Here is a 27,086-nt window from a genome sequence, read left to right as displayed (position 1 = left end):
CGTTGAAGAGATGAGAGGAATGGTGGAGGAGTTGGCAGGGAAGGGGGGTGTATCCCCTTTACCTCCAACTCCTAGGAAGAAAGTGAAGAAGAGGGGTGCTCGACAGGCGGTGAAAGGGAGGGGGGGTGGATGGGGTTGCCAGCGAGGGATGGGGAGGAAAAGTTTCTTTGCTGGTTTCCTCAGCCCCTCAACATGTGGTGGAGCGTGACTCCCAGGAAGTGGCTCAGAGCTGGATGTCTGGGGGGATCTCAACTCCTCTTTGAGGAGATGGGGTCCCCACTCTAAACCCGGAAATTTACAGGGAGGAAGAAGTTACGGGTGTTGGTGGGGAACCCAGGATGCAGAGCACTCCAAGGCCTAACACCATACCTGCATCCTGGGTTGGGGAGATGGAGGAGGACGGGGGCGTCAGGAGAGCAGAAGACGTCCCGCCGGAGGAGAAGGAGCAGGGGAGCATCGGGTGAGCCTCCTGTTTTTTGATTGTTTTGGGGTTTTAATTTTAAAGAAGTAATGGTTTTGTGTTGTGTTTTGTAAAAATAATATCTTATGTTAATTTTGTTTAGTTTAAATGTAAGGGTTTAAGGGATTATGTTAAAAGGAGGGCGGCTTTTTGTTTTTTAGAGGGGTTGGTTTTGATGTTTGTTTTTACAGGAGGTTCACCTGAGGGATGGAGGGATGTCATCAGGTTTAGGAGGGAGTGGGATAAGGGGGAGTCAGTTTGGGGTATAGGTGGGGTGCATTCTACAGGGGTGGGGATTTTGTTTGGGAATAGGGAGGTGAAGGTGGAGGGCACGTTTGTTGTGATGCAAGGGAGGGTTATGGGGTGGATGTCACTTTTAGGGATAGTAGGTATAGGTTAGTGGTGGTGTATGGGCCACAGGTGGCGGCAGACAGGAGGGAGATGGTGGACTGTCTGACGCCCCTGTGTGTTACAAATAGGCACTTAGTGATAGGGGGATTTTAATATAGATTTAGGGTTAGCGGGGATAGTAGTGCAGGCGCCATCACCGGGCTAATGGCTTGCCATGGTCTGGTTGATGGAGGCCTGCACTCTACTCCGACAATGGCTGGTCCCACATGGCGCAACTCCCGGGGGTTGCGCGGAGGCTCGACTACATTTTCCTATCTAGGTCTTTGGGTCAGTTGTCTGGGCGGCTGTTGCCTGTGTTCTTCTCAGATCACGACGGGGTGCTCCTGCAGGTGGGGTCGCCAGTCTGCCTCTTCGGTAGGGGGTACTGGAAATTAGATCGGGATGTGCTGGAGGAGCAAGCTTTCGTTGACACCTTTTTGGTTTCTTTCGGGGCTTGAAGGCCTCCGGTCCATGTGCGAGGGGTGTTAGAGTGGTGGGATTTAGTTAAGGTAAGGATTAGGGCTTTTATAATAGGATATTGTAAGAGGAAAAAAAGGGAGGAAAGGAGGGAGGTGGATCGTATCCAAAGGTTGCTCGAACTCGAGTACGAGGCAGGCAACCTCGGCGGGTCGATTGACTGGGAGAGATCCACTGACCTGAAGGCGCAGCTCAGGGAGCTGCAGGAGCGGAAGGCTCGAGCTTTCCTGGAGCGTGCGCATAATGGCTTTCTAGAACATAATGAGACTTGTTCCGCTATGTTCTTTAAGTCGAGTTAGGGGCAGACAGAGTAGGAAGATAATGCATGGGGTGAGGAAAGAAGATGATAGCATAGTTAGAAAACCGGAGGAAATGGTCAGGGTGACAACTGATCATTTCGAGGTTTATTTAAAGAGAGGGTAATAGATGTAGAGCAGGGAAATGTGTTTTTAGAACACTTGTCCCGGCGATTGCCGGAGGACATTAGAGATGTGATGGAGGCTCAGATCTCCCTCGAGGAGGTTGAGAGTGCTCTCAGGAGGATGGGAAAAGGGAAGGTGCCTGGGATGGATGGGTTGCCGGCCGAGTTTTACCTCAAGTTTTGGGGTATATTTGGACCAGTGGTCCTCGAAGTCTTGAAGGCCATCCTTGAGACGGGGGTCCCGGGGGGATCAATGGCTGTCGGTGTGCTGTCACTTCTTTATAAGAAGGGGGAAGCAACTGACCTGGGCAACTGGAGGCCATTGACCATGCTGTGTGTAGACTATAAGCTCTTAGCAAAGGTCTTAGCAGACCGGTTGCGCACAGCCCTTCCCTACGTCGTCCACGAGGATCAGACGTGTGGGGTAGAGGGACGCTCTATTAGGTGGAACCTTCAGTTGATCAGGGACTCCATCGCTTGGGTAGAAGATAGAGGGCTGCCTTTAATGGTAGCAGCGCTTGATCAGGCGAAAGCCTTTGATCGCGTGAATAGATCCTTTCTATTCAGGGTGTTAGGCAGATTAGGATTTGGGGAGAAGTTTATAGGATGGATCCGTACTTTATATGTCGGAGCGGGGTGCCGGGTTAGCGTTAACAGTCACTTAGGTGACGTTTTTGACCTCTCGTCTGGGGTCAGGCAGGGATGCCCGCTCTCGGCTCTCCTTTTCGTTCTGTACATGGAGCCTCTGGGGGCTGCCATTAGGGCAGACACAGGGGTGGAGGGCTTGCTGATCCCTGGAAGTGGCGGTCTCCGTGTCAAGTTGACACAGTACGCCGACGACACCTCCTTGCTGCTTTGCAAGGACTCGTGCTTGACAAGGTCCCTTGCCATTATTGGGGACTTCACCCGAGCGTCGGGGGCGGTTCTGAACCACGCGAAGTCTTCCGTCAAATTTTTCGGAAGATGGAGTGGTAGGACGGATGTGCCCGGAGGGTTATCTCTCTGTAACGGGGCCCTGAGGGTTCTCGGGGTCCACTTTGAGACCTCCGGCTCAGCGACGCTGAACTGGAACATGGGCATCGCAGTGGTACAGAGGAAGCTAGCAATGTGGAGGGCTAGGTCTTTGTCCTTTTTAGGCAAGGTCCTGGTTCTCAAGGTGGATGTACTGCCATCTCTTTTGTATTTGGCGTACATCTACCCATTGCCGGCTTGTCTGAGGAGGCCTCTAGTGAGGCTAGTGTTTCAGTTCATGTGGGGTGGCAGGTACGAGTGGGTCGCCAGGGCACGCATGATCTGTCCCATCGGGGAGGGAGGTAGGGGGTACCACATCTCCCCCTCAAGCTGGACGCAATTTTTGTTTCTTTTCTGTTAACGGAGCTTGCTCAGCCGGTACTACACCCGTCCGGTTACCTCCTGCGGGTGTTCTTCTCGTATCAGGCGAGAAGCGTAATGGTGTGGTCTAACACGGGTCCTCGGGCGGAACAGCTGCCGTGGCACTTTGGCCATGCGGCCAAGTGGCTGCGTGCACACCCCGAGGTTGAAGTTGCCCGAGTAGGTTTAGATCACAGGCACCTGTACGAGGAGGTCAGACGGGCAGTAAGTCCGGCACCTGTAGTGGGCATCCCGGCGGCGGTCTGGGAGGGAGTGCAGGCGCGGGGCCTGGACAACAGGCTCAAGGACCTGAATTGGTTGAGTCTCCACAAGTGTTTGCCGGTACGCTCCACCATGTACCGGCATAGCTTGGCGCGATCCCCCACCTGTCCAAGACTTTCTTGTGGCAGGGAGGAGACTGTGCGCCATGTCTTTTGGGACTGTGCCATTGCCGGAGTAGTATGGGCAAAGGCACGGGTGTTGTTAGGAAGGGTTAGAGGTGATTTTGTATTGACGTGGGCTAGGTTAGAGAGAGGTGTAGGGAGAGCGAGGGGACGGATAGGGATAGGTTTCTGCTCTGGCTTCTCATGAGCCTCTTTAAGCGAGGGCTGTGGGAAGCCAGGCAGAACATGGTCAAGACAGGGAGAGATTGGGGGGTGGAAGGAATAGTGAGGAGGGTGGAAGGAGATTTGAGGGGGAGGATGAAGAGGGAGGAGACGAAGTGGGGCAGCACGCTGCCCGGGAGAGATGGAAGGGGGATTAGGGCTGGGGTTATTTTAGATTAGGGACGGGAAGATAGGGAAAGTTAGTGTTTAGGATGACGGGGAGGGATGATGCTCCCCTGAGTTTTGTTTTGGGGTTTTTTGGTTTGTTTTATAAATTAAAATACCATTATTTGAGTTTGAAGGAATATATGATTTTGTAAAGAATGAATGGTATTGAACGTAATAAATTATTTTTCTAAAAAAAAAATCTGTTCTTATCAGTTTAATATCTGATACGTCCCCCATCGGGGGACTACATATTAAATGGATTTTTCGAACAGGGAGTCGGAAATGGGGCTTGCTCCGTCCGCTCCACGCATCGACCCGGTATTGCAGTACCTCCGGGAACGGTGCAACACTTTTCTCCCATTGTCAAGGAAAAGAAATACACCAAGCTATGTAAAACAGCTAGCAGAAGAAGAGAAGGAATGAAAAAGAAGAATCATCCAAACTGAAACAAGTGCGAAGCCCCTTCATGGGGTCCCCCGTTTTCCCGCCATTTTACTTAAAAAAAAAAAAAAAAAAATAACATTGGCCAGGAGAGTGTGTGTGTGTGTGTGTGTGTGTGTGTGTGTGTGTGTGTGTGTGTGTGTGTGTGTGTGTTTTGAGCCCCCCCCCAAAAAAAATACAATCACTTCACCAGGATTGTGTGTGTGTGTGTGTTTTGAGCCCCCCCCAAAAATACAATCACTTCACCAGGATTGTCTATCTATCTATCTATCTGTCTGTCTGTCTGTCTGTCTGTCTGTCTGTCTGTCTGTCTGTCTGTCTGTCTGTCTGTCTGTGACTTTTTACCCACAGCCCTCGAAAACTTGGAAGAGTGGGTTCGGGGACCACCCGCGGGGACCCGGCCTAGAGTGCACCGTGTGTGTCTCGGGCCCCGACCTCTGACTTCCATACGACTCTGGTTTCTCTTCATTACGCACAAGCCTTTCGCCTTTTACTAAAGACTTCCGTGGAGAGGAACACTTACGAGTTCAACGTATTTTTGGAAGGGCTTTGCTTTCTGGCAGAGCCCGGTATCTTGTTTCAAGAGAAATTGACAGAGATGACGCCGAGACTTTTTGCTCAGGCGTTTGACTTGAAGCCGGCTGACCGACCGGCGTATTTTTTTCCACTCAAAGTAGTCGCTCGGGCAATTGAGTTCAAGCCCGACGATGACTGGTGTATTTGCCGGGCATTGAACAAATAGTCGCACTAGGATTAAAGAGCTAGTGACCTAACGACGCATTAGCGACTTTTAAAAAAAACACACCCGCCTGTCACCAGGGGAAGCGTTGGGTGAGGAGGAGCCAACTTTTGCCAAACCGATGAGGTCTGCCGAGGCCCCCGGGGACCGGGCGGGTGCAGGGGTCAATTTGTGGGTTATCGCTTCTCGGCCTTTTGGCTCAGATCAAGTGTAGTATCTGTTCTTATCAGTTTAATATCTGATACGTCCCCCATCGGGGGACTACATATTAAATGGATTTTTCGAACAGGGAGTCGGAAATGGGGCTTGCTCCGTCCGCTCCACGCATCGACCCGGTATTGCAGTACCTCCGGGAACGGTGCAACACTTTTCTCCCATTGTCAAGGAAAAAGAAATACACCAAGCTATGTAAAACAGCTAGCAGAAGAAGAGAAGGAATGAAAAAGAAGAATCATCCAAACTGAAACAAGTGCGAAGCCCCCTTCATGGGGTCCCCCGTTTTCCCGCCATTTTACTTAAAAAAAAAAAAAAAAAAAAAAATAACATTGGCCAGGAGAGTGTGTGTGTGTGTGTGTGTGTGTGTGTGTGTGTGTGTGTGTGTGTGTGTGTGTGTGTGTGTGTGTGTGTGTTTTGAGCCCCCCCCCAAAAAATACAATCACTTCACCAGGATTGTGTGTGTGTGTGTGTTTTTGAGCCCCCCCAAAAATACAATCACTTCACCAGGATTGTCTATCTATCTATCTGTCTGTCTGTCTGTCTGTCTGTCTGTCTGTCTGTCTGTCTGTCTGTCTGTCTGTCTGTCTGTTGACTTTTTACCCACAGCCCTCGAAAACTTGGAAGAGTGGGTTCGGGGACCACCCGCGGGGACCCGGCCTAGAGTGCACCGTGTGTGTCTCGGGCCCCGACCTCTGACTTCCATACGACTCTGGTTTCTCTTCATTACGCACAAGCCTTTCGCCTTTTACTAAAGACTTCCGTGGAGAGGAACACTTACGAGTTCAACGTATTTTTGGAAGGGCTTTGCTTCTGGCAGAGCCCGGTATCTTGTTTCAAGAGAAATTGACAGAGATGACGCTCGAGACTTTTTGCTCAGGCGTTTGACTTGAAGCCGGCTGACCGACCGGGCGTATTTTTTTCCACTCAAAGTAGTCGCTCGGGCAATTGAGTTCAAGCCCGACGATGACTGGTGTATTTGCCGGGCATTGAACAAATAGTCGCACTAGGATTAAAGAGCTAGTGACCTAACGACGCATTAGCGACTTTTAAAAAAAACACACCCGCCTGTCACCAGGGAAGCGTTGGGTGAGGAGGAGCCAACTTTTGCCAAACCGATGAGGTCTGCCGAGGCCCCGGGGCCGGCGGGTGCAGGGGTCAATTTGTGGGTTATCGCTTCTCGGCCTTTTGGCTCAGATCAAGTGTAGTATCTGTTCTTATCAGTTTAATATCTGATACGTCCCCCATCGGGGGACTACATATTAAATGGATTTTTCGAACAGGGAGTCGGAAATGGGGCTTGCTCCGTCCGCTCCACGCATCGACCGGTATTGCAGTACCTCCGGGAACGGTGCAACACTTTTCTCCCATTGTCAAGGAAAAAGAAATACACCAAGCTATGTAAAACAGCTAGCAGAAGAAGAGAAGGAATGAAAAAGAAGAATCATCCAAACTGAAACAAGTGCGAAGCCCCCTTCATGGGGGTCCCCCGTTTTCCGCCATTTTACTTAAAAAAAAAAAAAAAAAAAAAAACATTGGCCAGGAGAGTGTGTGTGTGTGTGTGTGTGTGTGTGTGTGTGTGTGTGTGTGTGTGTGTGTGTGTGTGTGTGTGTGTGTGTGTTTTGAGCCCCCCCCAAAAAATACAATCACTTCACCAGGATTGTGTGTGTGTGTGTGTTTTGAGCCCCCCCAAAAATACAATCACTTCACCAGGATTGTCTATCTATCTATCTATCTGTCTGTCTGTCTGTCTGTCTGTCTGTCTGTCTGTCTGTCTGTCTGTCTGTCTGTCTGTCTGTCTGTGACTTTTTACCCACAGCCCTCGAAAACTTGGAAGAGTGGGTTCGGGGACCACCCGCGGGGACCCGGCCTAGAGTGCACCGTGTGTGTCTCGGGCCCCGACCTCTGACTTCCATACGACTCTGGTTTCTCTTCATTACGCACAAGCCTTTCGCCTTTTACTAAAGACTTCCGTGGAGAGGAACACTTACGAGTTCAACGTATTTTTGGAAGGGCTTTGCTTCTGGCAGAGCCCGGTATCTTGTTTCAAGAGAAATTGACAGAGATGACGCCGAGACTTTTGCTCAGGCGTTTGACTTGAAGCCGGCTGACCGACCGGCGTATTTTTCCACTCAAAGTAGTCGCTCGGGCAATTGAGTTCAAGCCCGACGATGACTGGTGTATTTGCCGGGCATTGAACAAATAGTCGCACTAGGATTAAAGAGCTAGTGACCTAACGACGCATTAGCGACTTTTAAAAAAAAACACACCCGCCTGTCACCAGGGAAGCGTTGGGTGAGGAGGAGCCAACTTTTGCCAAACCGATGAGGTCTGCCGAGGCCCCGGGAGCCGGCGGGTGCAGGGGTCAATTTGTGGGTTATCGCTTCTCGGCCTTTTGGCTCAGATCAAGTGTAGTATCTGTTCTTATCAGTTTAATATCTGATACGTCCCCCATCGGGGACTACATATTAAATGGATTTTTCGAACAGGGAGTCGGAAATGGGGCTTGCTCCGTCCGCTCCACGCATCGACCCGGTATTGCAGTACCTCCGGGAACGGTGCAACACTTTTCTCCCATTGTCAAGGAAAAAGAAATACACCAAGCTATGTAAAACAGCTAGCAGAAGAAGAGAAGGAATGAAAAAGAAGAATCATCCAAACTGAAACAAGTGCGAAGCCCCTTCATGGGGGTCCCCCGTTTTCCCGCCATTTTACTTAAAAAAAAAAAAAAAAAAAAAAAAAATAACATTGGCCAGGAGAGTGTGTGTGTGTGTGTGTGTGTGTGTGTGTGTGTGTGTGTGTGTGTGTGTGTGTGTGTGTGTGTGTGTGTGTGTTTTTTGAGCCCCCAAAAAATACAATCACTTCACCAGGATTGTGTGTGTGTGTGTGTTTTGAGCCCCCAAAAATACAATCACTTCACCAGGATTGTCTATCTATCTATCTGTCTGTCTGTCTGTCTGTCTGTCTGTCTGTCTGTCTGTCTGTCTGTCTGTCTGTCTGTCTGTCTGTGACTTTTTACCCACAGCCCTCGAAAACTTGGAAGAGTGGGTTCGGGGACCACCCGCGGGGACCCGGCCTAGAGTGCACCGTGTGTGTCTCGGGCCCCGACCTCTGACTTCCATACGACTCTGGTTTCTCTTCATTACGCACAAGCCTTTCGCCTTTTACTAAAGACTTCCGTGGAGAGGAACACTTACGAGTTCAACGTATTTTTGGAAGGGCTTTGCTTCTGGCAGAGCCCGGTATCTTGTTTCAAGAGAAATTGACAGAGATGACGCCGAGACTTTTTGCTCAGGCGTTTGACTTGAAGCCGGCTGACCGACCGGCGTATTTTTCCACTCAAAGTAGTCGCTCGGGCAATTGAGTTCAAGCCCGACGATGACTGGTGTATTTGCCGGGCATTGAACAAATAGTCGCACTAGGATTAAAGAGCTAGTGACCTAACGACGCATTAGCGACTTTTAAAAAAAAACACACCCGCCTGTCACCAGGGAAGCGTTGGGTGAGGAGGAGCCAACTTTTGCCAAACCGATGAGGTCTGCCGAGGCCCCCGGGGGCCCGGCGGGTGCAGGGGTCAATTTGTGGGTTATCGCTTCTCGGCCTTTTGGCTCAGATCAAGCTTGGTACCGAGGTGCCCCAAAGCCCGCTGAGCCAAAAGGTCGAAGGAAGGCAGGAGGGAGGAAAGTTTGTTATTTTGGTTTTTTGTATTCACGATTGGTTTATTTTGCCGCTCTTTTTCAGTTTTTTCTGTTTTGAAGAGAGCGAGAGCTGAGTAGAGTGTGTCAAGCTCCTTGCGGAGATGGCGCAAAGTACTTCATCGAGACCGGTCCCTAGGACAGGTCAGGCAAATACGATACGCTTTGCTTGGAGAGATAAGACGATGGAGCCTTTTGACAGAGATGCCTTTGGGAGGAACATTGTGATTGGAATCCTGGGACTGAAGGTGGAGGATGTGTTCTGCCTTCAAGACAATCCATTGGAAGGAGCGTATGAGTTGGCACTGCATACAGAAGGAAAGCACGATGACATTTTGAGAAAAGTGAGAGAAGTGGAAGCGGAGAGGCCAATGTCTCTTTACATTGTAACCAGCTTGGCGAGGAGTAATTTCCGAGTGGTAAATGTAAATATTTACAACCCTTACGTTAAGGATGAGGAGGTGGGGGCCTTTCTGGGGAGATACATGGATGGTGTCTCCTCAGGAAGGCACCTCAAAGATTCCCTGGGCTTTTGGACCGGGAGGAGGGGGTTTCAGGCCCTCCTAAGAGAGGACCCAAATGGATTGGGTGGATACCTCCATCCTCCGGCGATGTTCTCCCTGGGGGCTGACCGGGGGACGTTGCATTATGCCCGTCAGCCTCCGTTCTGCAGGCGTTGTATGGCCTATGGTCATATCCTCGCCTCGTGCGGTACAAAGAAGTGTAGGTATTGTGGATCTACGGAGCACGAGGCGAGGGACTGTGACGCGCCGAAGGCATGTCACGGGTGTGGTATGCTAACGCACCTGTGGCGTGAATGCCCGGCGCGTCAGAGGTCATACGGCGTCTGCAGCTGGGGGAGCAAGAGCCGGGGATGGGGGTAGAAGGAGGGACCAAGAACAAAGGACTGGAACAGAGGGAGCGGACACACGGGTGGAAGAGGAGGAGAAAACGGAAGCGGGAGGAGAAAAAGGAAAAGAAGACAACAGCATAGTGGAAACGGAAGGGAAGAAGGCTAAAGGAGAGCAGGAGGAGGAAGGAGACAGGAGAGTGAAGGGGCCAGAGAAGACGGCTGTGGAGAGGAAGGAGACGGAGAAGGCAACAGAGAGGGAGGAGACTGGGAAGACGGAGGTGGAGAAGAAAGAGACAGAAAGGAAGGAGACTGGGAAGAAGGTGGTGGAGGAGAAAGAGACAGAAAGGAAGGAGACTGGGAAGACGGCGGTGGAGAAGAAAGAGATAGAAAGGAAGGAGACAGGGAAGAAGGTGGTGGAGGAGAAAGAGACAGAAAGGAAGGAGAGAGGGAAGAAGGTGGTGGAGGAGAAAGAGACAGAAAGGAAGGAGACAGGGAAGAAGGTGGTGGAGGAGAAAGAGACAGAAAGGAAGGAGATAGGGAAGAAGGTGGTGGAGAAGAAAGAGACAGAAAGGAAGGAGACAGGGAAGAAGGTGGTGGAGAAGGAAAAGACAGAAAGGGAGGAGACAGAGAAGGTAGTTGTGGCGGGACCAGTAGGAGAAGGAGTGAAGGAGTGGGGGGACAGTAAAGAGGTGAAATCACGGGTGGAGGTGGAGAAGGAGGCAAGCTATGAAAACTTTTTGCCTTTTACTCCACCATACAAGAGGTCGAAAAAGAGGGGAGCGCTCAAGGAGGATGGGTGGTAAAAAGAGGGAGGGGGCAGATCAGGGTGGAGGGGAGGGGGAGGTTACAGGGCCCTCTTGGGTTCCCTCTTCCTTCACCTTTACACCCCTGTCTGAGCTTGACCTTACAGGCATGGCCCAGGATTGGGCGATGGAGGGAGGCTTAAGCTCCCTGTTTGGGCTCGTGGGGTCCCCGGGCCGGAGTCAGGAGGAGGGCAGGGTGGTAGACCTAAGTGTGGGGTACGGGACGCAGGGTGAGCGTGTGTCGGGCGCTGTTACCGCATCCAGGGGAGAGGGATGGCGACCCGACGGGGGAGCGTCAGGAGTGGAGAAGGCGTCCCCGTCGGTCGGGATGGGGTGAGTTTTTCTTTGATTTTTGGTGTAGGTTTTGGTTTGTAGATGGGAAGGGGAGGAAAATGCTCCCATGACTTTTGGTTTTGGGTTTGGTTATTATTGAATAGTTTTGAAATGTTTAATGGAATTTGTGTTTGAATTGATTGATTGTATAAGATTTTGTTGGGTTTTGAACGTAATAAATATATTTTATAAAAAAAAAAAAAAAAAAAAAAAAAAAAAAAATCTGTTCTTATCAGTTTAATATCTGATACGTCCCCCATCGGGGGGACTACATATTAAATGGATTTTTCGAACAGGGAGTCGGAAATGGGGCTTGCTCCGTCCGCTCCACGCATCGACCGGTATTGCAGTACCTCCGGGAACGGTGCAACACTTTTCTCCCATTGTCAAGGAAAAGAAATACACCAAGCTATGTAAAACAGCTAGCAGAAGAAGAGAAGGAATGAAAAAGAAGAATCATCCAAACTGAAACAAGTGCGAAGCCCCCTTCATGGGGGTCCCCGTTTTCCCGCCATTTTACTTAAAAAAAAAAAAAAAAAAAAAACATTGGCCAGGAGAGTGTGTGTGTGTGTGTGTGTGTGTGTGTGTGTGTGTGTGTGTGTGTGTGTGTGTGTGTGTGTGTGTGTGTTTTTGAGCCCCCAAAAAATACAATCACTTCACCAGGATTGTGTGTGTGTGTGTGTTTTGAGCCCCCCAAAAATACAATCACTTCACCAGGATTGTCTATCTATCTATCTATCTGTCTGTCTGTCTGTCTGTCTGTCTGTCTGTCTGTCTGTCTGTCTGTCTGTCTGTCTGTCTGTCTGTGACTTTTTACCCACAGCCCTCGAAAACTTGGAAGAGTGGGTTCGGGGACCACCCGCGGGGACCCGGCCTAGAGTGCACCGTGTGTGTCTCGGGCCCCGACCTCTGACTTCCATACGACTCTGGTTTCTCTTCATTACGCACAAGCCTTTCGCCTTTTACTAAAGACTTCCGTGGAGAGGAACACTTACGAGTTCAACGTATTTTTGGAAGGGCTTTGCTTCTGGCAGAGCCCGGTATCTTGTTTCAAGAGAAATTGACAGAGATGACGCCGAGACTTTTGCTCAGGCGTTTGACTTGAAGCCGGCTGACCGACCGGCGTATTTTTTCCACTCAAAGTAGTCGCTCGGGCAATTGAGTTCAAGCCCGACGATGACTGGTGTATTTGCCGGGCATTGAACAAATAGTCGCACTAGGATTAAAGAGCTAGTGACCTAACGACGCATTAGCGACTTTTAAAAAAAAACACACCCGCCTGTCACCAGGGAAGCGTTGGGTGAGGAGGAGCCAACTTTTGCCAAACCGATGAGGTCTGCCGAGGCCCCGGGGCCCGGCGGGTGCAGGGGTCAATTTGTGGGTTATCGCTTCTCGGCCTTTTGGCTCAGATCAAGTGTAGTATCTGTTCTTATCAGTTTAATATCTGATACGTCCCCCATCGGGGGACTACATATTAAATGGATTTTTCGAACAGGGAGTCGGAAATGGGGCTTGCTCCGTCCGCTCCACGCATCGACCCGGTATTGCAGTACCTCCGGGAACGGTGCAACACTTTTCTCCCATTGTCAAGGAAAAGAAATACACCAAGCTATGTAAAACAGCTAGCAGAAGAAGAGAAGGAATGAAAAAGAAGAATCATCCAAACTGAAACAAGTGCGAAGCCCCTTCATGGGGGTCCCCCGTTTTCCCGCCATTTTACTTAAAAAAAAAAAAAAATAAAAAAATAACATTGGCCAGGAGAGTGTGTGTGTGTGTGTGTGTGTGTGTGTGTGTGTGTGTGTGTGTGTGTGTGTGTGTGTGTGTGTGTGTGTGTTTTTGAGCCCCCCCAAAAAAAAATACAATCACTTCACCAGGATTGTGTGTGTGTGTGTGTTTTGAGCCCCCCCAAAAATACAATCACTTCACCAGGATTGTCTATCTATCTATCTGTCTGTCTGTCTGTCTGTCTGTCTGTCTGTCTGTCTGTCTGTCTGTCTGTCTGTCTGTCTGTCTGTGACTTTTTACCCACAGCCCTCGAAAACTTGGAAGAGTGGGTTCGGGGACCACCCGCGGGGACCCGGCCTAGAGTGCACCGTGTGTGTCTCGGGCCCCGACCTCTGACTTCCATACGACTCTGGTTTCTCTTCATTACGCACAAGCCTTTCGCCTTTTACTAAAGACTTCCGTGGAGAGGAACACTTACGAGTTCAACGTATTTTTGGAAGGGCTTTGCTTCTGGCAGAGCCCGGTATCTTGTTTCAAGAGAAATTGACAGAGATGACGCCGAGACTTTTTGCTCAGGCGTTTGACTTGAAGCCGGCTGACCGACCGGCGTATTTTTTCCACTCAAAGTAGTCGCTCGGGCAATTGAGTTCAAGCCCGACGATGACTGGTGTATTTGCCGGGCATTGAACAAATAGTCGCACTAGGATTAAAGAGCTAGTGACCTAACGACGCATTAGCGACTTTTAAAAAAAACACACCCGCCTGTCACCAGGGAAGCGTTGGGTGAGGAGGAGCCAACTTTTGCCAAACCGATGAGGTCTGCCGAGGCCCCGGGAACCGGCGGGTGCAGGGGTCAATTTGTGGGTTATCGCTTCTCGGCCTTTTGGCTCAGATCAAGTGTAGTATCTGTTCTTATCAGTTTAATATCTGATACGTCCCCCATCGGGGGGACTACATATTAAATGGATTTTTCGAACAGGGAGTCGGAAATGGGGCTTGCTCCGTCCGCTCCACGCATCGACCCGGTATTGCAGTACCTCCGGGAACGGTGCAACACTTTTCTCCCATTGTCAAGGAAAAAGAAATACACCAAGCTATGTAAAACAGCTAGCAGAAGAAGAGAAGGAATGAAAAAGAAGAATCATCCAAACTGAAACAAGTGCGAAGCCCCCTTCATGGGGGTCCCCCGTTTTCCCGCCATTTTACTTAAAAAAAAAAAAAAAAAAAAAACATTGGCCAGGAGAGTGTGTGTGTGTGTGTGTGTGTGTGTGTGTGTGTGTGTGTGTGTGTGTGTGTGTGTGTGTGTGTGTGTGTGTGTTTTGAGCCCCCCCAAAAAAATACAATCACTTCACCAGGATTGTGTGTGTGTGTGTGTTTTGAGCCCCCCCAAAAATACAATCACTTCACCAGGATTGTCTATCTATCTATCTATCTGTCTGTCTGTCTGTCTGTCTGTCTGTCTGTCTGTCTGTCTGTCTGTCTGTCTGTCTGTCTGTCTGTGACTTTTTACCCACAGCCCTCGAAAACTTGGAAGAGTGGGTTCGGGGACCACCCGCGGGGACCCGGCCTAGAGTGCACCGTGTGTGTCTCGGGCCCCGACCTCTGACTTCCATACGACTCTGGTTTCTCTTCATTACGCACAAGCCTTTCGCCTTTTACTAAAGACTTCCGTGGAGAGGAACACTTACGAGTTCAACGTATTTTTGGAAGGGCTTTGCTTCTGGCAGAGCCCGGTATCTTGTTTCAAGAGAAATTGACAGAGATGACGCCGAGACTTTTTGCTCAGGCGTTTGACTTGAAGCCGGCTGACCGACCGGCGTATTTTTTTCCACTCAAAGTAGTCGCTCGGGCAATTGAGTTCAAGCCCGACGATGACTGGTGTATTTGCCGGGCATTGAACAAATAGTCGCACTAGGATTAAAGAGCTAGTGACCTAACGACGCGTTAGCGACTTTTAAAAAAAAACACACCCGCCTGTCACCAGGGAAGCGTTGGGTGAGGAGGAGCCAACTTTTGCCAAACCGATGAGGTCTGCCGAGGCCCCCGGGGGCCGGGCGGGTGCAGGGGTCAATTTGTGGGTTATCGCTTCTCGGCCTTTTGGCTCAGATCAAGTGTAGTATCTGTTCTTATCAGTTTAATATCTGATACGTCCCCCATCGGGGACTACATATTAAATGGATTTTTCGAACAGGGAGTCGGAAATGGGGCTTGCTCCGTCCGCTCCACGCATCGACCCGGTATTGCAGTACCTCCGGGAACGGTGCAACACTTTTCTCCCATTGTCAAGGAAAAGAAATACACCAAGCTATGTAAAACAGCTAGCAGAAGAAGAGAAGGAATGAAAAAGAAGAATCATCCAAACTGAAACAAGTGCGAAGCCCCCTTCATGGGGGTCCCCGTTTTCCGCCATTTTACTTAAAAAAAAAAAAAAATAAAAAAATAACATTGGCCAGGAGAGTGTGTGTGTGTGTGTGTGTGTGTGTGTGTGTGTGTGTGTGTGTGTGTGTGTGTGTGTGTGTGTGTGTGTGTGTTTTGGGCCCCCCAAAAATACAATCACTTCACCAGGATTGTGTGTGTGTGTGTGTTTTGGGCCCCCCCCAAAAATACAATCACTTCACCAGGATTGTCTATCTATCTATCTGTCTGTCTGTCTGTCTGTCTGTCTGTCTGTCTGTCTGTCTGTCTGTCTGTCTGTCTGTCTGTCTGTCTGTGACTTTTTACCCACAGCCCTCGAAAACTTGGAAGAGTGGGTTCGGGGACCACCGCGGGGACCCGGCCTAGAGTGCACCGTGTGTGTCTCGGGCCCCGACCTCTGACTTCCATACGACTCTGGTTTCTCTTCATTACGCACAAGCCTTTCGCCTTTTACTAAAGACTTCCGTGGAGAGGAACACTTACGAGTTCAACGTATTTTTGGAAGGGCTTTGCTTCTGGCAGAGCCCGGTATCTTGTTTCAAGAGAAATTGACAGAGATGACGCCGAGACTTTTTGCTCAGGCGTTTGACTTGAAGCCGGCTGACCGACCGGCGTATTTTTTCCACTCAAAGTAGTCGCTCGGGCAATTGAGTTCAAGCCCGACGATGACTGGTGTATTTGCCGGGCATTGAACAAATAGTCGCACTAGGATTAAAGAGCTAGTGACCTAACGACGCATTAGCGACTTTTAAAAAAAACACACCCGCCTGTCACCAGGGAAGCGTTGGGTGAGGAGGAGCCAACTTTTGCCAAACCGATGAGGTCTGCCGAGGCCCCGGGGCCGGGCGGGTGCAGGGGTCAATTTGTGGGTTATCGCTTCTCGGCCTTTTGGCTCAGATCAAGCTTGGTACCGAGGTGCCCCAAAGCCCGCTGAGCCAAAAGGTCGAAGGAAGGCAGGAGGGAGGAAAGTTTGTTATTTTGGTTTTTTGTATTCACGATTGGTTTATTTTGCCGCTCTTTTTCAGTTTTTTCTGTTTTGAAGAGAGCGAGAGCTGAGTAGAGTGTGTCAAGCTCCTTGCGGAGATGGCGCAAAGTACTTCATCGAGACCGGTCCCTAGGACAGGTCAGGCAAATACGATACGCTTTGCTTGGAGAGATAAGACGATGGAGCCTTTTGACAGAGATGCCTTTGGGAGGAACATTGTGATTGGAATCCTGGGACTGAAGGTGGAGGATGTGTTCTGCCTTCAAGACAATCCATTGGAAGGAGCGTATGAGTTGGCACTGCATACAGAAGGAAAGCACGATGACATTTTGAGAAAAGTGAGAGAAGTGGAAGCGGAGAGGCCAATGTCTCTTTACATTGTAACCAGCTTGGCGAGGAGTAATTTCCGAGTGGTAAATGTAAATATTTACAACCCTTACGTTAAGGATGAGGAGGTGGGGGGCCTTTCTGGGGAGATACATGGATGGTGTCTCCTCAGGAAGGCACCTCAAAGATTCCCTGGGCTTTTGGACCGGGAGGAGGGGTTTCCAGGCCCTCCTAAGAGAGGACCCAAATGGATTGGGTGGATACCTCCATCCTCCGGCGATGTTCTCCCTGGGGCTGACCGGGGGACGTTGCATTATGCCCGTCAGCCTCCGTTCTGCAGGCGTTGTATGGCCTATGGTCATATCCTCGCCTCGTCGCGGTACAAAGAAGTGTAGGTATTGTGGATCTACGGAGCACGAGGCGAGGGACTGTGACGCGCCGAAGGCATGTCACGGGTGTGGTATGCTAACGCACCTGTGGCGTGAATGCCCGGCGCGTCAGAGGTCATACGCGTCTGCAGCTGGGGGAAGCAAGAGCCGGGGATGGGGGGTAGAAGGAGGGACCAAGAACAAAGGACTGGAACAGAGGGAGCGGACACACGGGTGGAAGAGGAGGAGAAAACGGAAGCGGGAGGAGAAAAAGGAAAAGAAGACAACAGCATAGTGGAAACGGAAGGGAAGAAGGCTAAAGGAGAGCAGGAGGAGGAAGGAGACAGGAGAGTGAAGGGGCCAGAGAAGACGGCTGTGGAGAGGAAGGAGACGGAGAAGGCAACAGAGAGGGAGGAGACTGGGAAGACGGAGGTGGAGAAGAAAGAGACAGAAAGGAAGGAGACTGGGAAGAAGGTGGTGGAGGAGAAAGAGACAGAAAGGAAGGAGACTGGGAAGACGGCGGTGGAGAAGAAAGAGATAGAAAGGAAGGAGACAGGGAAGAAGGTGGTGGAGGAGAAAGAGACAGAAAGGAAGGAGAGAGGGAAGAAGGTGGTGGAGGAGAAAGAGACAGAAAGGAAGGAGACAGGGAAGAAGGTGGTGGAGGAGAAAGAGACAGAAAGGAAGGAGATAGGGAAGAAGGTGGTGGAGAAGAAAGAGACAGAAAGGAAGGAGACAGGGAAGAAGGTGGTGGAGAAGGAAAAGACAGAAAGGGAGGAGACAGAGAAGGTAGTTGTGGCGGGACCAGTAGGAGAAGGAGTGAAGGAGTGGGGGGGACAGTAAAGAGGTGAAATCACGGGTGGAGGTGGAGAAGGAGGCAAGCTATGAAAACTTTTTGCCTTTTACTCCACCATACAAGAGGTCGAAAAGAGGGGAGCGCTCAAGGAGGATGGGTGGTAAAAGAGGGAGGGGGGGCAGATCAGGGTGGAGGGGAGGGGGAGGTTACAGGGCCCTCTTGGGTTCCCTCTTCCTTCACCTTTACACCCCTGTCTGAGCTTGACCTTACAGGCATGGCCCAGGATTGGGCGATGGAGGGAGGCTTAAGCTCCCTGTTTGGGCTCGTGGGGTCCCCGGGCCGGAGTCAGGAGGAGGGCAGGGTGGTAGACCTAAGTGTGGGTACGGGACGCAGGGTGAGCGTGTGTCGGGCGCTGTTACCGCATCCAGGGGAGAGGGATGGCGGCCGACGGGGAGCGTCAGGAGTGGAGAAGGCGTCCCCGTCGGTCGGGATGGGGTGAGTTTTTCTTTGATTTTTTGGTGTAGGTTTTGGTTTGTAGATGGGAAGGGGAGGGAAAATGCTCCCATGACTTTTGGTTTTTGGGTTTGGTTATTATTGAATAGTTTTGAAATGTTTAATGGAATTTGTGTTTGAATTGATTGATTGTATAAGATTTTTGTTGGGTTTTGAACGTAATAAATATATTTTATAAAAAAATCTGTTCTTATCAGTTTAATATCTGATACGTCCCCCATCGGGGGACTACATATTAAATGGATTTTTCGAACAGGGAGTCGGAAATGGGGCTTGCTCCGTCCGCTCCACGCATCGACCCGGTATTGCAGTACCTCCGGGAACGGTGCAACACTTTTCTCCCATTGTCAAGGAAAAAGAAATACACCAAGCTATGTAAAACAGCTAGCAGAAGAAGAGAAGGAATGAAAAAGAAGAATCATCCAAACTGAAACAAGTGCGAAGCCCCCTTCATGGGGGTCCCCGTTTTCCCGCCATTTTACTTAAAAAAAAAAAAAAAAAAAAAACATTGGCCAGGAGAGTGTGTGTGTGTGTGTGTGTGTGTGTGTGTGTGTGTGTGTGTGTGTGTGTGTGTGTGTGTGTGTGTGTTTTGAGCCCCCCAAAAAAATACAATCACTTCACCAGGATTGTGTGTGTGTGTGTGTTTTGAGCCCCCCCCCCCAAAAATACAATCACTTCACCAGGATTGTCTATCTATCTATCTATCTGTCTGTCTGTCTGTCTGTCTGTCTGTCTGTCTGTCTGTCTGTCTGTCTGTCTGTCTGTCTGTCTGTGACTTTTTACCCACAGCCCTCGAAAACTTGGAAGAGTGGGTTCGGGGGACCACCCGCGGGGACCCGGCCTAGAGTGCACCGTGTGTGTCTCGGGCCCCGACCTCTGACTTCCATACGACTCTGGTTTCTCTTCATTACGCACAAGCCTTTCGCCTTTTACTAAAGACTTCCGTGGAGAGGAACACTTACGAGTTCAACGTATTTTTGGAAGGGCTTTGCTTCTGGCAGAGCCCGGTATCTTGTTTCAAGAGAAATTGACAGAGATGACGCCGAGACTTTTTGCTCAGGCGTTTGACTTGAAGCCGGCTGACCGACCGGCGTATTTTTTCCACTCAAAGTAGTCGCTCGGGCAATTGAGTTCAAGCCCGACGATGACTGGTGTATTTGCCGGGCATTGAACAAATAGTCGCACTAGGATTAAAGAGCTAGTGACCTAACGACGCATTAGCGACTTTTAAAAAAAAACACACCCGCCTGTCACCAGGGAAGCGTTGGGTGAGGAGGAGCCAACTTTTGCCAAACCGATGAGGTCTGCCGAGGCCCCGAGACCGGCGGGTGCAGGGGTCAATTTGTGGGTTATCGCTTCTCGGCCTTTTGGCTCAGATCAAGTGTAGTATCTGTTCTTATCAGTTTAATATCTGATACGTCCCCCATCGGGGGACTACATATTAAATGGATTTTTCGAACAGGGAGTCGGAAATGGGGCTTGCTCCGTCCGCTCCACGCATCGACCCGGTATTGCAGTACCTCCGGGAACGGTGCAACACTTTTCTCCCATTGTCAAGGAAAAGAAATACACCAAGCTATGTAAAACAGCTAGCAGAAGAAGAGAAGGAATGAAAAAGAAGAATCATCCAAACTGAAACAAGTGCGAAGCCCCCTTCATGGGGTCCCCGTTTTCCGCCATTTTACTTAAAAAAAAAAAAAAAATAAAAAAATAACATTGGCCAGGAGAGTGTGTGTGTGTGTGTGTGTGTGTGTGTGTGTGTGTGTGTGTGTGTGTGTGTGTGTGTGTGTGTGTGTGTGTTTTGAGCCCCCCAAAAATACAATCACTTCACCAGGATTGTGTGTGTGTGTGTGTTTTTGGAGCCCCCCCAAAAATACAATCACTTCACCAGGATTGTCTATCTATCTATCTTTGTCTGTCTGTCTGTCTGTCTGTCTGTCTGTCTGTCTGTCTGTCTGTCTGTCTGTCTGTCTGTGACTTTTTACCCACAGCCCTCGAAAACTTGGAAGAGTGGGTTCGGGGACCACCCGCGGGGACCCGGCCTAGAGTGCACCGTGTGTGTCTCGGGCCCCGACCTCTGACTTCCATACGACTCTGGTTTCTCTTCATTACGCACAAGCCTTTCGCCTTTTACTAAAGACTTCCGTGGAGAGGAACACTTACGAGTTCAACGTATTTTTGGAAGGGCTTTGCTTCTGGCAGAGCCCGGTATCTTGTTTCAAGAGAAATTGACAGAGATGACGCCGAGACTTTTTGCTCAGGCGTTTGACTTGAAGCCGGCTGACCGACCGGCGTATTTTTTCCACTCAAAGTAGTCGCTCGGGCAATTGAGTTCAAGCCCGACGATGACTGGTGTATTTGCCGGGCATTGAACAAATAGTCGCACTAGGATTAAAGAGCTAGTGACCTAACGACGCATTAGCGACTTTTAAAAAAAACACACCCGCCTGTCACCAGGGAAGCGTTGGGTGAGGAGGAGCCAACTTTTGCCAAACCGATGAGGTCTGCCGAGGCCCCCGGGGCCGGGCGGGTGCAGGGGTCAATTTGTGGGTTATCGCTTCTCGGCCTTTTGGCTCAGATCAAGCTTGGTACCGAGGTGCCCCAAAGCCCGCTGAGCCAAAAGGTCGAAGGAAGGCAGGAGGGAGGAAAGTTTGTTATTTTGGTTTTTTGTATTCACGATTGGTTTATTTTGCCGCTCTTTTTCAGTTTTTTCTGTTTTGAAGAGAGCGAGAGCTGAGTAGAGTGTGTCAAGCTCCTTGCGGAGATGGCGCAAAGTACTTCATCGAGACCGGTCCCTAGGACAGGTCAGGCAAATACGATACGCTTTGCTTGGAGAGATAAGACGATGGAGCCTTTTGACAGAGATGCCTTTGGGAGGAACATTGTGATTGGAATCCTGGGACTGAAGGTGGAGGATGTGTTCTGCCTTCAAGACAATCCATTGGAAGGAGCGTATGAGTTGGCACTGCATACAGAAGGAAAGCACGATGACATTTTGAGAAAAGTGAGAGAAGTGGAAGCGGAGAGGCCAATGTCTCTTTACATTGTAACCAGCTTGGCGAGGAGTAATTTCCGAGTGGTAAATGTAAATATTTACAACCCTTACGTTAAGGATGAGGAGGTGGGGGCCTTTCTGGGGAGATACATGGATGGTGTCTCCTCAGGAAGGCACCTCAAAGATTCCCTGGGCTTTTGGACCGGGAGGAGGGGTTTCAGGCCCTCCTAAGAGAGGACCCAAATGGATTGGGTGGATACCTCCATCCTCCGGCGATGTTCTCCCTGGGGGCTGACCGGGGGACGTTGCATTATGCCCGTCAGCCTCCGTTCTGCAGGCGTTGTATGGCCTATGGTCATATCCTCGCCTCGTGCGGTACAAAGAAGTGTAGGTATTGTGGATCTACGGAGCACGAGGCGAGGGACTGTGACGCGCCGAAGGCATGTCACGGGTGTGGTATGCTAACGCACCTGTGGCGTGAATGCCCGGCGCGTCAGAGGTCATACGCGTCTGCAGCTGGGGGAAGCAAGAGCCGGGGATGGGGGTAGAAGGAGGGACCAAGAACAAAGGACTGGAACAGAGGGAGCGGACACACGGGTGGAAGAGGAGGAGAAAACGGAAGCGGGAGGAGAAAAAGGAAAAGAAGACAACAGCATAGTGGAAACGGAAGGGAAGAAGGCTAAAGGAGAGCAGGAGGAGGAAGGAGACAGGAGAGTGAAGGGGCCAGAGAAGACGGCTGTGGAGAGGAAGGAGACGGAGAAGGCAACAGAGAGGGAGGAGACTGGGAAGACGGAGGTGGAGAAGAAAGAGACAGAAAGGAAGGAGACTGGGAAGAAGGTGGTGGAGGAGAAAGAGACAGAAAGGAAGGAGACTGGGAAGACGGCGGTGGAGAAGAAAGAGATAGAAAGGAAGGAGACAGGGAAGAAGGTGGTGGAGGAGAAAGAGACAGAAAGGAAGGAGAGAGGGAAGAAGGTGGTGGAGGAGAAAGAGACAGAAAGGAAGGAGACAGGGAAGAAGGTGGTGGAGGAGAAAGAGACAGAAAGGAAGGAGATAGGGAAGAAGGTGGTGGAGAAGAAAGAGACAGAAAGGAAGGAGACAGGGAAGAAGGTGGTGGAGAAGGAAAAGACAGAAAGGGAGGAGACAGAGAAGGTAGTTGTGGCGGGACCAGTAGGAGAAGGAGTGAAGGAGTGGGGGACAGTAAAGAGGTGAAATCACGGGTGGAGGTGGAGAAGGAGGCAAGCTATGAAAACTTTTTGCCTTTTACTCCACCATACAAGAGGTCGAAAAGAGGGGAGCGCTCAAGGAGGATGGGTGGTAAAAGAGGGAGGGGGGCAGATCAGGGTGGAGGGGAGGGGAGGTTACAGGGCCCTCTTGGGTTCCCTCTTCCTTCACCTTTACACCCCTGTCTGAGCTTGACCTTACAGGCATGGCCCAGGATTGGGCGATGGAGGGAGGCTTAAGCTCCCTGTTTGGGCTCGTGGGGTCCCCGGGCCGGAGTCAGGAGGAGGGCAGGGTGGTAGACCTAAGTGTGGGGTACGGGACGCAGGGTGAGCGTGTGTCGGGCGCTGTTACCGCATCCAGGGGAGAGGGATGGCGGCCGACGGGGAGCCGTCAGGAGTGGAGAAGGCGTCCCCGTCGGTCGGGATGGGGTGAGTTTTTCTTTGATTTTTGGTGTAGGTTTTGGTTTGTAGATGGGAAGGGGAGGAAAATGCTCCCATGACTTTTGGTTTTTGGGTTTGGTTATTATTGAATAGTTTTGAAATGTTTAATGGAATTTGTGTTTGAATTGATTGATTGTATAAGATTTTTGTTGGGTTTTGAACGTAATAAATATATTTTATAAAAAAAAAATCTGTTCTTATCAGTTTAATATCTGATACGTCCCCCATCGGGGGACTACATATTAAATGGATTTTTCGAACAGGGGAGTCGGAAATGGGGCTTGCTCCGTCCGGCTCCACGCATCGACCCGGTATTGCAGTACCTCCGGGAACGGTGCAACACTTTTCTCCCATTGTCAAGGAAAAGAAATACACCAAGCTATGTAAAACAGCTAGCAGAAGAAGAGAAGGAATGAAAAAGAAGAATCATCCAAACTGAAACAAGTGCGAAGCCCCCTTCATGGGGGTCCCCGTTTTCCCGCCATTTTACTTAAAAAAAAAAAAAAAAAAAAACATTGGCCAGGAGAGTGTGTGTGTGTGTGTGTGTGTGTGTGTGTGTGTGTGTGTGTGTGTGTGTGTGTGTGTGTGTGTGTGTGTGTTTTTGAGCCCCCCAAAAAAATACAATCACTTCACCAGGATTGTGTGTGTGTGTGTGTTTTTGAGCCCCCCAAAAATACAATCACTTCACCAGGATTGTCTATCTATCTATCTATCTGTCTGTCTGTCTGTCTGTCTGTCTGTCTGTCTGTCTGTCTGTCTGTCTGTCTGTCTGTCTGTCTGTGACTTTTTACCCACAGCCCTCGAAAACTTGGAAGAGTGGGTTCGGGGACCACCCGCGGGGACCCGGCCTAGAGTGCACCGTGTGTGTCTCGGGCCCCGACCTCTGACTTCCATACGACTCTGGTTTCTCTTCATTACGCACAAGCCTTTCGCCTTTTACTAAAGACTTCCGTGGAGAGGAACACTTACGAGTTCAACGTATTTTTGGAAGGGCTTTGCTTCTGGCAGAGCCCGGTATCTTGTTTCAAGAGAAATTGACAGAGATGACGCCGAGACTTTTTGCTCAGGCGTTTGACTTGAAGCCGGCTGACCGACCGGCGTATTTTTCCACTCAAAGTAGTCGCTCGGGCAATTGAGTTCAAGCCCGACGATGACTGGTGTATTTGCCGGGCATTGAACAAATAGTCGCACTAGGATTAAAGAGCTAGTGACCTAACGACGCATTAGCGACTTTTAAAAAAAAACACACCCGCCTGTCACCAGGGAAGCGTTGGGTGAGGAGGAGCCAACTTTTGCCAAACCGATGAGGTCTGCCGAGGCCCCGGGACCCGGCGGGTGCAGGGGTCAATTTGTGGGTTATCGCTTCTCGGCCTTTTGGCTCAGATCAAGTGTAGTATCTGTTCTTATCAGTTTAATATCTGATACGTCCCCCATCGGGGGACTACATATTAAATGGATTTTTCGAACAGGGAGTCGGAAATGGGGCTTGCTCCGTCCGCTCCACGCATCGACCGGTATTGCAGTACCTCCGGGAACGGTGCAACACTTTTCTCCCATTGTCAAGGAAAAGAAATACACCAAGCTATGTAAAACAGCTAGCAGAAGAAGAGAAGGAATGAAAAAGAAGAATCATCCAAACTGAAACAAGTGCGAAGCCCCCTTCATGGGGGTCCCCGTTTTCCGCCATTTTACTTAAAAAAAAAAAAAAATAAAAAAATAACATTGGCCAGGAGAGTGTGTGTGTGTGTGTGTGTGTGTGTGTGTGTGTGTGTGTGTGTGTGTGTGTGTGTGTGTGTGTGTGTGTGTGTTTTGAGCCCCCCCAAAAAATACAATCACTTCACCAGGATTGTGTGTGTGTGTGTGTTTTGAGCCCCCCAAAAATACAATCACTTCACCAGGATTGTCTATCTATCTATCTGTCTGTCTGTCTGTCTGTCTGTCTGTCTGTCTGTCTGTCTGTCTGTCTGTCTGTCTGTCTGTGACTTTTTACCCACAGCCCTCGAAAACTTGGAAGAGTGGGTTCGGGGACCACCCGCGGGGACCCGGCCTAGAGTGCACCGTGTGTGTCTCGGGCCCCCGACCTCTGACTTCCATACGACTCTGGTTTCTCTTCATTACGCACAAGCCTTTCGCCTTTTACTAAAGACTTCCGTGGAGAGGAACACTTACGAGTTCAACGTATTTTTGGAAGGGCTTTGCTTCTGGCAGAGCCCGGTATCTTGTTTCAAGAGAAATTGACAGAGATGACGCCTCGAGACTTTTTGCTCAGGCGTTTGACTTGAAGCCGGCTGACCGACCGCGTATTTTTTCCACTCAAAGTAGTCGCTCGGGCAATTGAGTTCAAGCCCGACGATGACTGGTGTATTGCCGGGCATTGAACAAATAGTCGCACTAGGATTAAAGAGCTAGTGACCTAACGACGCATTAGCGACTTTTAAAAAAAAACACCCGCCTGTCACCAGGGAAGCGTTGGGTGAGGAGGAGCCAACTTTTGCCAAACCGATGAGGTCTGCCGAGGCCCCGGGCCGAGCGGGTGCAGGGGTCAATTTGTGGGTTATCGCTTCTCGGCCTTTTGGCTCAGATCAAGCTTGGTACCGAGGTGCCCCAAAGCCCGCTGAGCCAAAAGGTCGAAAGGCAGGAGGGAGGAAAGTTTGTTATTTTGGTTTTTTGTATTCACGATTGGTTTATTTTGCCGCTCTTTTTCAGTTTTTTCTGTTTTGAAGAGAGCGAGAGCTGAGTAGAGTGTGTCAAGCTCCTTGCGGAGATGGCGCAAAGTACTTCATCGAGACCGGTCCCTAGGACAGGTCAGGCAAATACGATACGCTTTGCATGGAGAGATAAGACGATGGAGCCTTTTGACAGAGATGCCTTTGGGAGGAACATTGTGATTGGAATCCTGGGACTGAAGGTGGAGGATGTGTTCTGCCTTCAAGACAATCCATTGGAAGGAGCGTATGAGTTGGCACTGCATACAGAAGGAAAGCACGATGACATTTTGAGAAAAGTGAGAGAAGTGGAAGCGGAGAGGCCAATGTCTCTTTACATTGTAACCAGCTTGGCGAGGAGTAATTTCCGAGTGGTAAATGTAAATATTTACAACCCTTACGTTAAGGATGAGGAGGTGGGGGCCTTTCTGGGGAGATACATGGATGGTGTCTCCTCAGGAAGGCACCTCAAAGATTCCCTGGGCTTTTGGACCGGGAGGAGGGGTTTCAGGCCCTCCTAAGAGAGGACCCAAATGGATTGGTGGATACCTCCATCCTCCGGCGATGTTCTCCTGGGGGCTGACCGGGGGACGTTGCATTATGCCCGTCAGCCTCCGTTCTGCAGGCGTTGTATGGCCTATGGTCATATCCTCGCCTCGTGCGGTACAAAGAAGTGTAGGTATTGTGGATCTACGAGCACGAGGCGAGGGACTGTGACGCGCCGAAGGCATGTCACGGGTGTGGTATGCTAACGCACCTGTGGCGTGAATGCCCGGCGCGTCAGAGGTCATACGCGTCTGCAGCTGGGGGAAGCAAGAGCCGGGGATGGGGGTAGAAGGAGGACCAAGAACAAAGGACTGGAACAGAGGGAGCGGACACACGGGTGGAAGAGGAGGAGAAAACGGAAGCGGGAGGAGAAAAAGGAAAAGAAGACAACAGCATAGTGGAAACGGAAGGGAAGAAGGCTAAAGGAGAGCAGGAGGAGGAAGGAGACAGGAGAGTGAAGGGGCCAGAGAAGACGGCTGTGGAGAGGAAGGAGACGGAGAAGGCAACAGAGAGGGAGGAGACTGGGAAGACGGAGGTGGAGAAGAAAGAGACAGAAAGGAAGGAGACTGGGAAGAAGGTGGTGGAGGAGAAAGAGACAGAAAGGAAGGAGACTGGGAAGACGGCGGTGGAGAAGAAAGAGATAGAAAGGAAGGAGACAGGGAAGAAGGTGGTGGAGGAGAAAGAGACAGAAAGGAAGGAGAGAGGGAAGAAGGTGGTGGAGGAGAAAGAGACAGAAAGGAAGGAGACAGGGAAGAAGGTGGTGGAGGAGAAAGAGACAGAAAGGAAGGAGATAGGGAAGAAGGTGGTGGAGAAGAAAGAGACAGAAAGGAAGGAGACAGGGAAGAAGGTGGTGGAGAAGGAAAAGACAGAAAGGGAGGAGACAGAGAAGGTAGTTGTGGCGGGACCAGTAGGAGAAGGAGTGAAGGAGTGGGGGACAGTAAAGAGGTGAAATCACGGGTGGAGGTGGAGAAGGAGGCAAGCTATGAAAACTTTTTGCCTTTTACTCCACCATACAAGAGGTCGAAAAGAGGGGAGCGCTCAAGGAGGATGGGTGGTAAAAGAGGGAGGGGGGCAGATCAGGGTG

General features: G+C 50.4%; 21 non-coding genes and 3 pseudogenes across 21 annotated transcripts; all 24 read left to right on the top strand.

Moving 5' to 3' along the window:
* The first annotated feature begins 4,070 nt into the window (after nt 1-4,070).
* Nucleotides 4,071-4,244, top strand: LOC123731910 (uncharacterized; annotated as a pseudogene).
* A 538-nt stretch (nt 4,245-4,782) lies between these two features.
* On the top strand, nt 4,783-4,899 carry LOC123731913 (U5 spliceosomal RNA). Its single transcript, XR_006762909.1, has one exon. It is a non-coding gene; the product is annotated as a U5 spliceosomal RNA (small nuclear RNA).
* Nucleotides 4,900-5,250: 351 nt separating this feature from the next.
* On the top strand, nt 5,251-5,441 carry LOC123731926 (U2 spliceosomal RNA). The gene has a single exon (XR_006762922.1). It is a non-coding gene; the product is annotated as a U2 spliceosomal RNA (small nuclear RNA).
* A 551-nt stretch (nt 5,442-5,992) lies between these two features.
* Nucleotides 5,993-6,109, top strand: LOC123731925 (U5 spliceosomal RNA). Its single transcript, XR_006762921.1, has one exon. It is a non-coding gene; the product is annotated as a U5 spliceosomal RNA (small nuclear RNA).
* A 348-nt stretch (nt 6,110-6,457) lies between these two features.
* On the top strand, nt 6,458-6,647 carry LOC123731908 (U2 spliceosomal RNA). The gene has a single exon (XR_006762907.1). It is a non-coding gene; the product is annotated as a U2 spliceosomal RNA (small nuclear RNA).
* A 555-nt stretch (nt 6,648-7,202) lies between these two features.
* On the top strand, nt 7,203-7,319 carry LOC123731924 (U5 spliceosomal RNA). The gene has a single exon (XR_006762920.1). It is a non-coding gene; the product is annotated as a U5 spliceosomal RNA (small nuclear RNA).
* A 345-nt stretch (nt 7,320-7,664) lies between these two features.
* LOC123731906 (U2 spliceosomal RNA) lies at nt 7,665-7,854 on the top strand. The gene has a single exon (XR_006762905.1). It is a non-coding gene; the product is annotated as a U2 spliceosomal RNA (small nuclear RNA).
* A 554-nt stretch (nt 7,855-8,408) lies between these two features.
* On the top strand, nt 8,409-8,525 carry LOC123731923 (U5 spliceosomal RNA). The gene has a single exon (XR_006762919.1). It is a non-coding gene; the product is annotated as a U5 spliceosomal RNA (small nuclear RNA).
* A 2,623-nt stretch (nt 8,526-11,148) lies between these two features.
* On the top strand, nt 11,149-11,344 carry LOC123731912 (U2 spliceosomal RNA). The gene has a single exon (XR_006762908.1). It is a non-coding gene; the product is annotated as a U2 spliceosomal RNA (small nuclear RNA).
* A 546-nt stretch (nt 11,345-11,890) lies between these two features.
* Nucleotides 11,891-12,007, top strand: LOC123731922 (U5 spliceosomal RNA). Its single transcript, XR_006762918.1, has one exon. It is a non-coding gene; the product is annotated as a U5 spliceosomal RNA (small nuclear RNA).
* A 346-nt stretch (nt 12,008-12,353) lies between these two features.
* Nucleotides 12,354-12,544, top strand: LOC123731916 (U2 spliceosomal RNA). The gene has a single exon (XR_006762912.1). It is a non-coding gene; the product is annotated as a U2 spliceosomal RNA (small nuclear RNA).
* A 554-nt stretch (nt 12,545-13,098) lies between these two features.
* LOC123731921 (U5 spliceosomal RNA) lies at nt 13,099-13,215 on the top strand. Its single transcript, XR_006762917.1, has one exon. It is a non-coding gene; the product is annotated as a U5 spliceosomal RNA (small nuclear RNA).
* Nucleotides 13,216-13,561: 346 nt separating this feature from the next.
* Nucleotides 13,562-13,753, top strand: LOC123731927 (U2 spliceosomal RNA). Its single transcript, XR_006762923.1, has one exon. It is a non-coding gene; the product is annotated as a U2 spliceosomal RNA (small nuclear RNA).
* Nucleotides 13,754-14,308: 555 nt separating this feature from the next.
* Nucleotides 14,309-14,425, top strand: LOC123731920 (U5 spliceosomal RNA). Its single transcript, XR_006762916.1, has one exon. It is a non-coding gene; the product is annotated as a U5 spliceosomal RNA (small nuclear RNA).
* Nucleotides 14,426-14,775: 350 nt separating this feature from the next.
* On the top strand, nt 14,776-14,965 carry LOC123731928 (U2 spliceosomal RNA). The gene has a single exon (XR_006762924.1). It is a non-coding gene; the product is annotated as a U2 spliceosomal RNA (small nuclear RNA).
* A 553-nt stretch (nt 14,966-15,518) lies between these two features.
* On the top strand, nt 15,519-15,635 carry LOC123731919 (U5 spliceosomal RNA). The gene has a single exon (XR_006762915.1). It is a non-coding gene; the product is annotated as a U5 spliceosomal RNA (small nuclear RNA).
* Nucleotides 15,636-18,260: 2,625 nt separating this feature from the next.
* LOC123731911 (uncharacterized) lies at nt 18,261-18,431 on the top strand (annotated as a pseudogene).
* A 552-nt stretch (nt 18,432-18,983) lies between these two features.
* On the top strand, nt 18,984-19,100 carry LOC123731918 (U5 spliceosomal RNA). Its single transcript, XR_006762914.1, has one exon. It is a non-coding gene; the product is annotated as a U5 spliceosomal RNA (small nuclear RNA).
* A 346-nt stretch (nt 19,101-19,446) lies between these two features.
* LOC123731905 (U2 spliceosomal RNA) lies at nt 19,447-19,637 on the top strand. Its single transcript, XR_006762904.1, has one exon. It is a non-coding gene; the product is annotated as a U2 spliceosomal RNA (small nuclear RNA).
* A 547-nt stretch (nt 19,638-20,184) lies between these two features.
* LOC123731917 (U5 spliceosomal RNA) lies at nt 20,185-20,301 on the top strand. The gene has a single exon (XR_006762913.1). It is a non-coding gene; the product is annotated as a U5 spliceosomal RNA (small nuclear RNA).
* Nucleotides 20,302-22,920: 2,619 nt separating this feature from the next.
* LOC123731909 (uncharacterized) lies at nt 22,921-23,096 on the top strand (annotated as a pseudogene).
* Nucleotides 23,097-23,646: 550 nt separating this feature from the next.
* On the top strand, nt 23,647-23,763 carry LOC123731915 (U5 spliceosomal RNA). Its single transcript, XR_006762911.1, has one exon. It is a non-coding gene; the product is annotated as a U5 spliceosomal RNA (small nuclear RNA).
* Nucleotides 23,764-24,109: 346 nt separating this feature from the next.
* Nucleotides 24,110-24,299, top strand: LOC123731907 (U2 spliceosomal RNA). The gene has a single exon (XR_006762906.1). It is a non-coding gene; the product is annotated as a U2 spliceosomal RNA (small nuclear RNA).
* Nucleotides 24,300-24,846: 547 nt separating this feature from the next.
* LOC123731914 (U5 spliceosomal RNA) lies at nt 24,847-24,963 on the top strand. Its single transcript, XR_006762910.1, has one exon. It is a non-coding gene; the product is annotated as a U5 spliceosomal RNA (small nuclear RNA).
* Nucleotides 24,964-27,086: the final 2,123 nt, after the last annotated feature.

The sequence above is a fragment of the Salmo salar genome, unplaced genomic scaffold (genome assembly GCF_905237065.1).
Source record: "Salmo salar unplaced genomic scaffold, Ssal_v3.1, whole genome shotgun sequence".
NCBI lineage: Eukaryota > Metazoa > Chordata > Actinopteri > Salmoniformes > Salmonidae > Salmo > Salmo salar.
The sequence above is the reverse complement of the archived record's forward strand: the minus strand, read 5'-3'. Positions and strand labels throughout refer to the sequence as shown.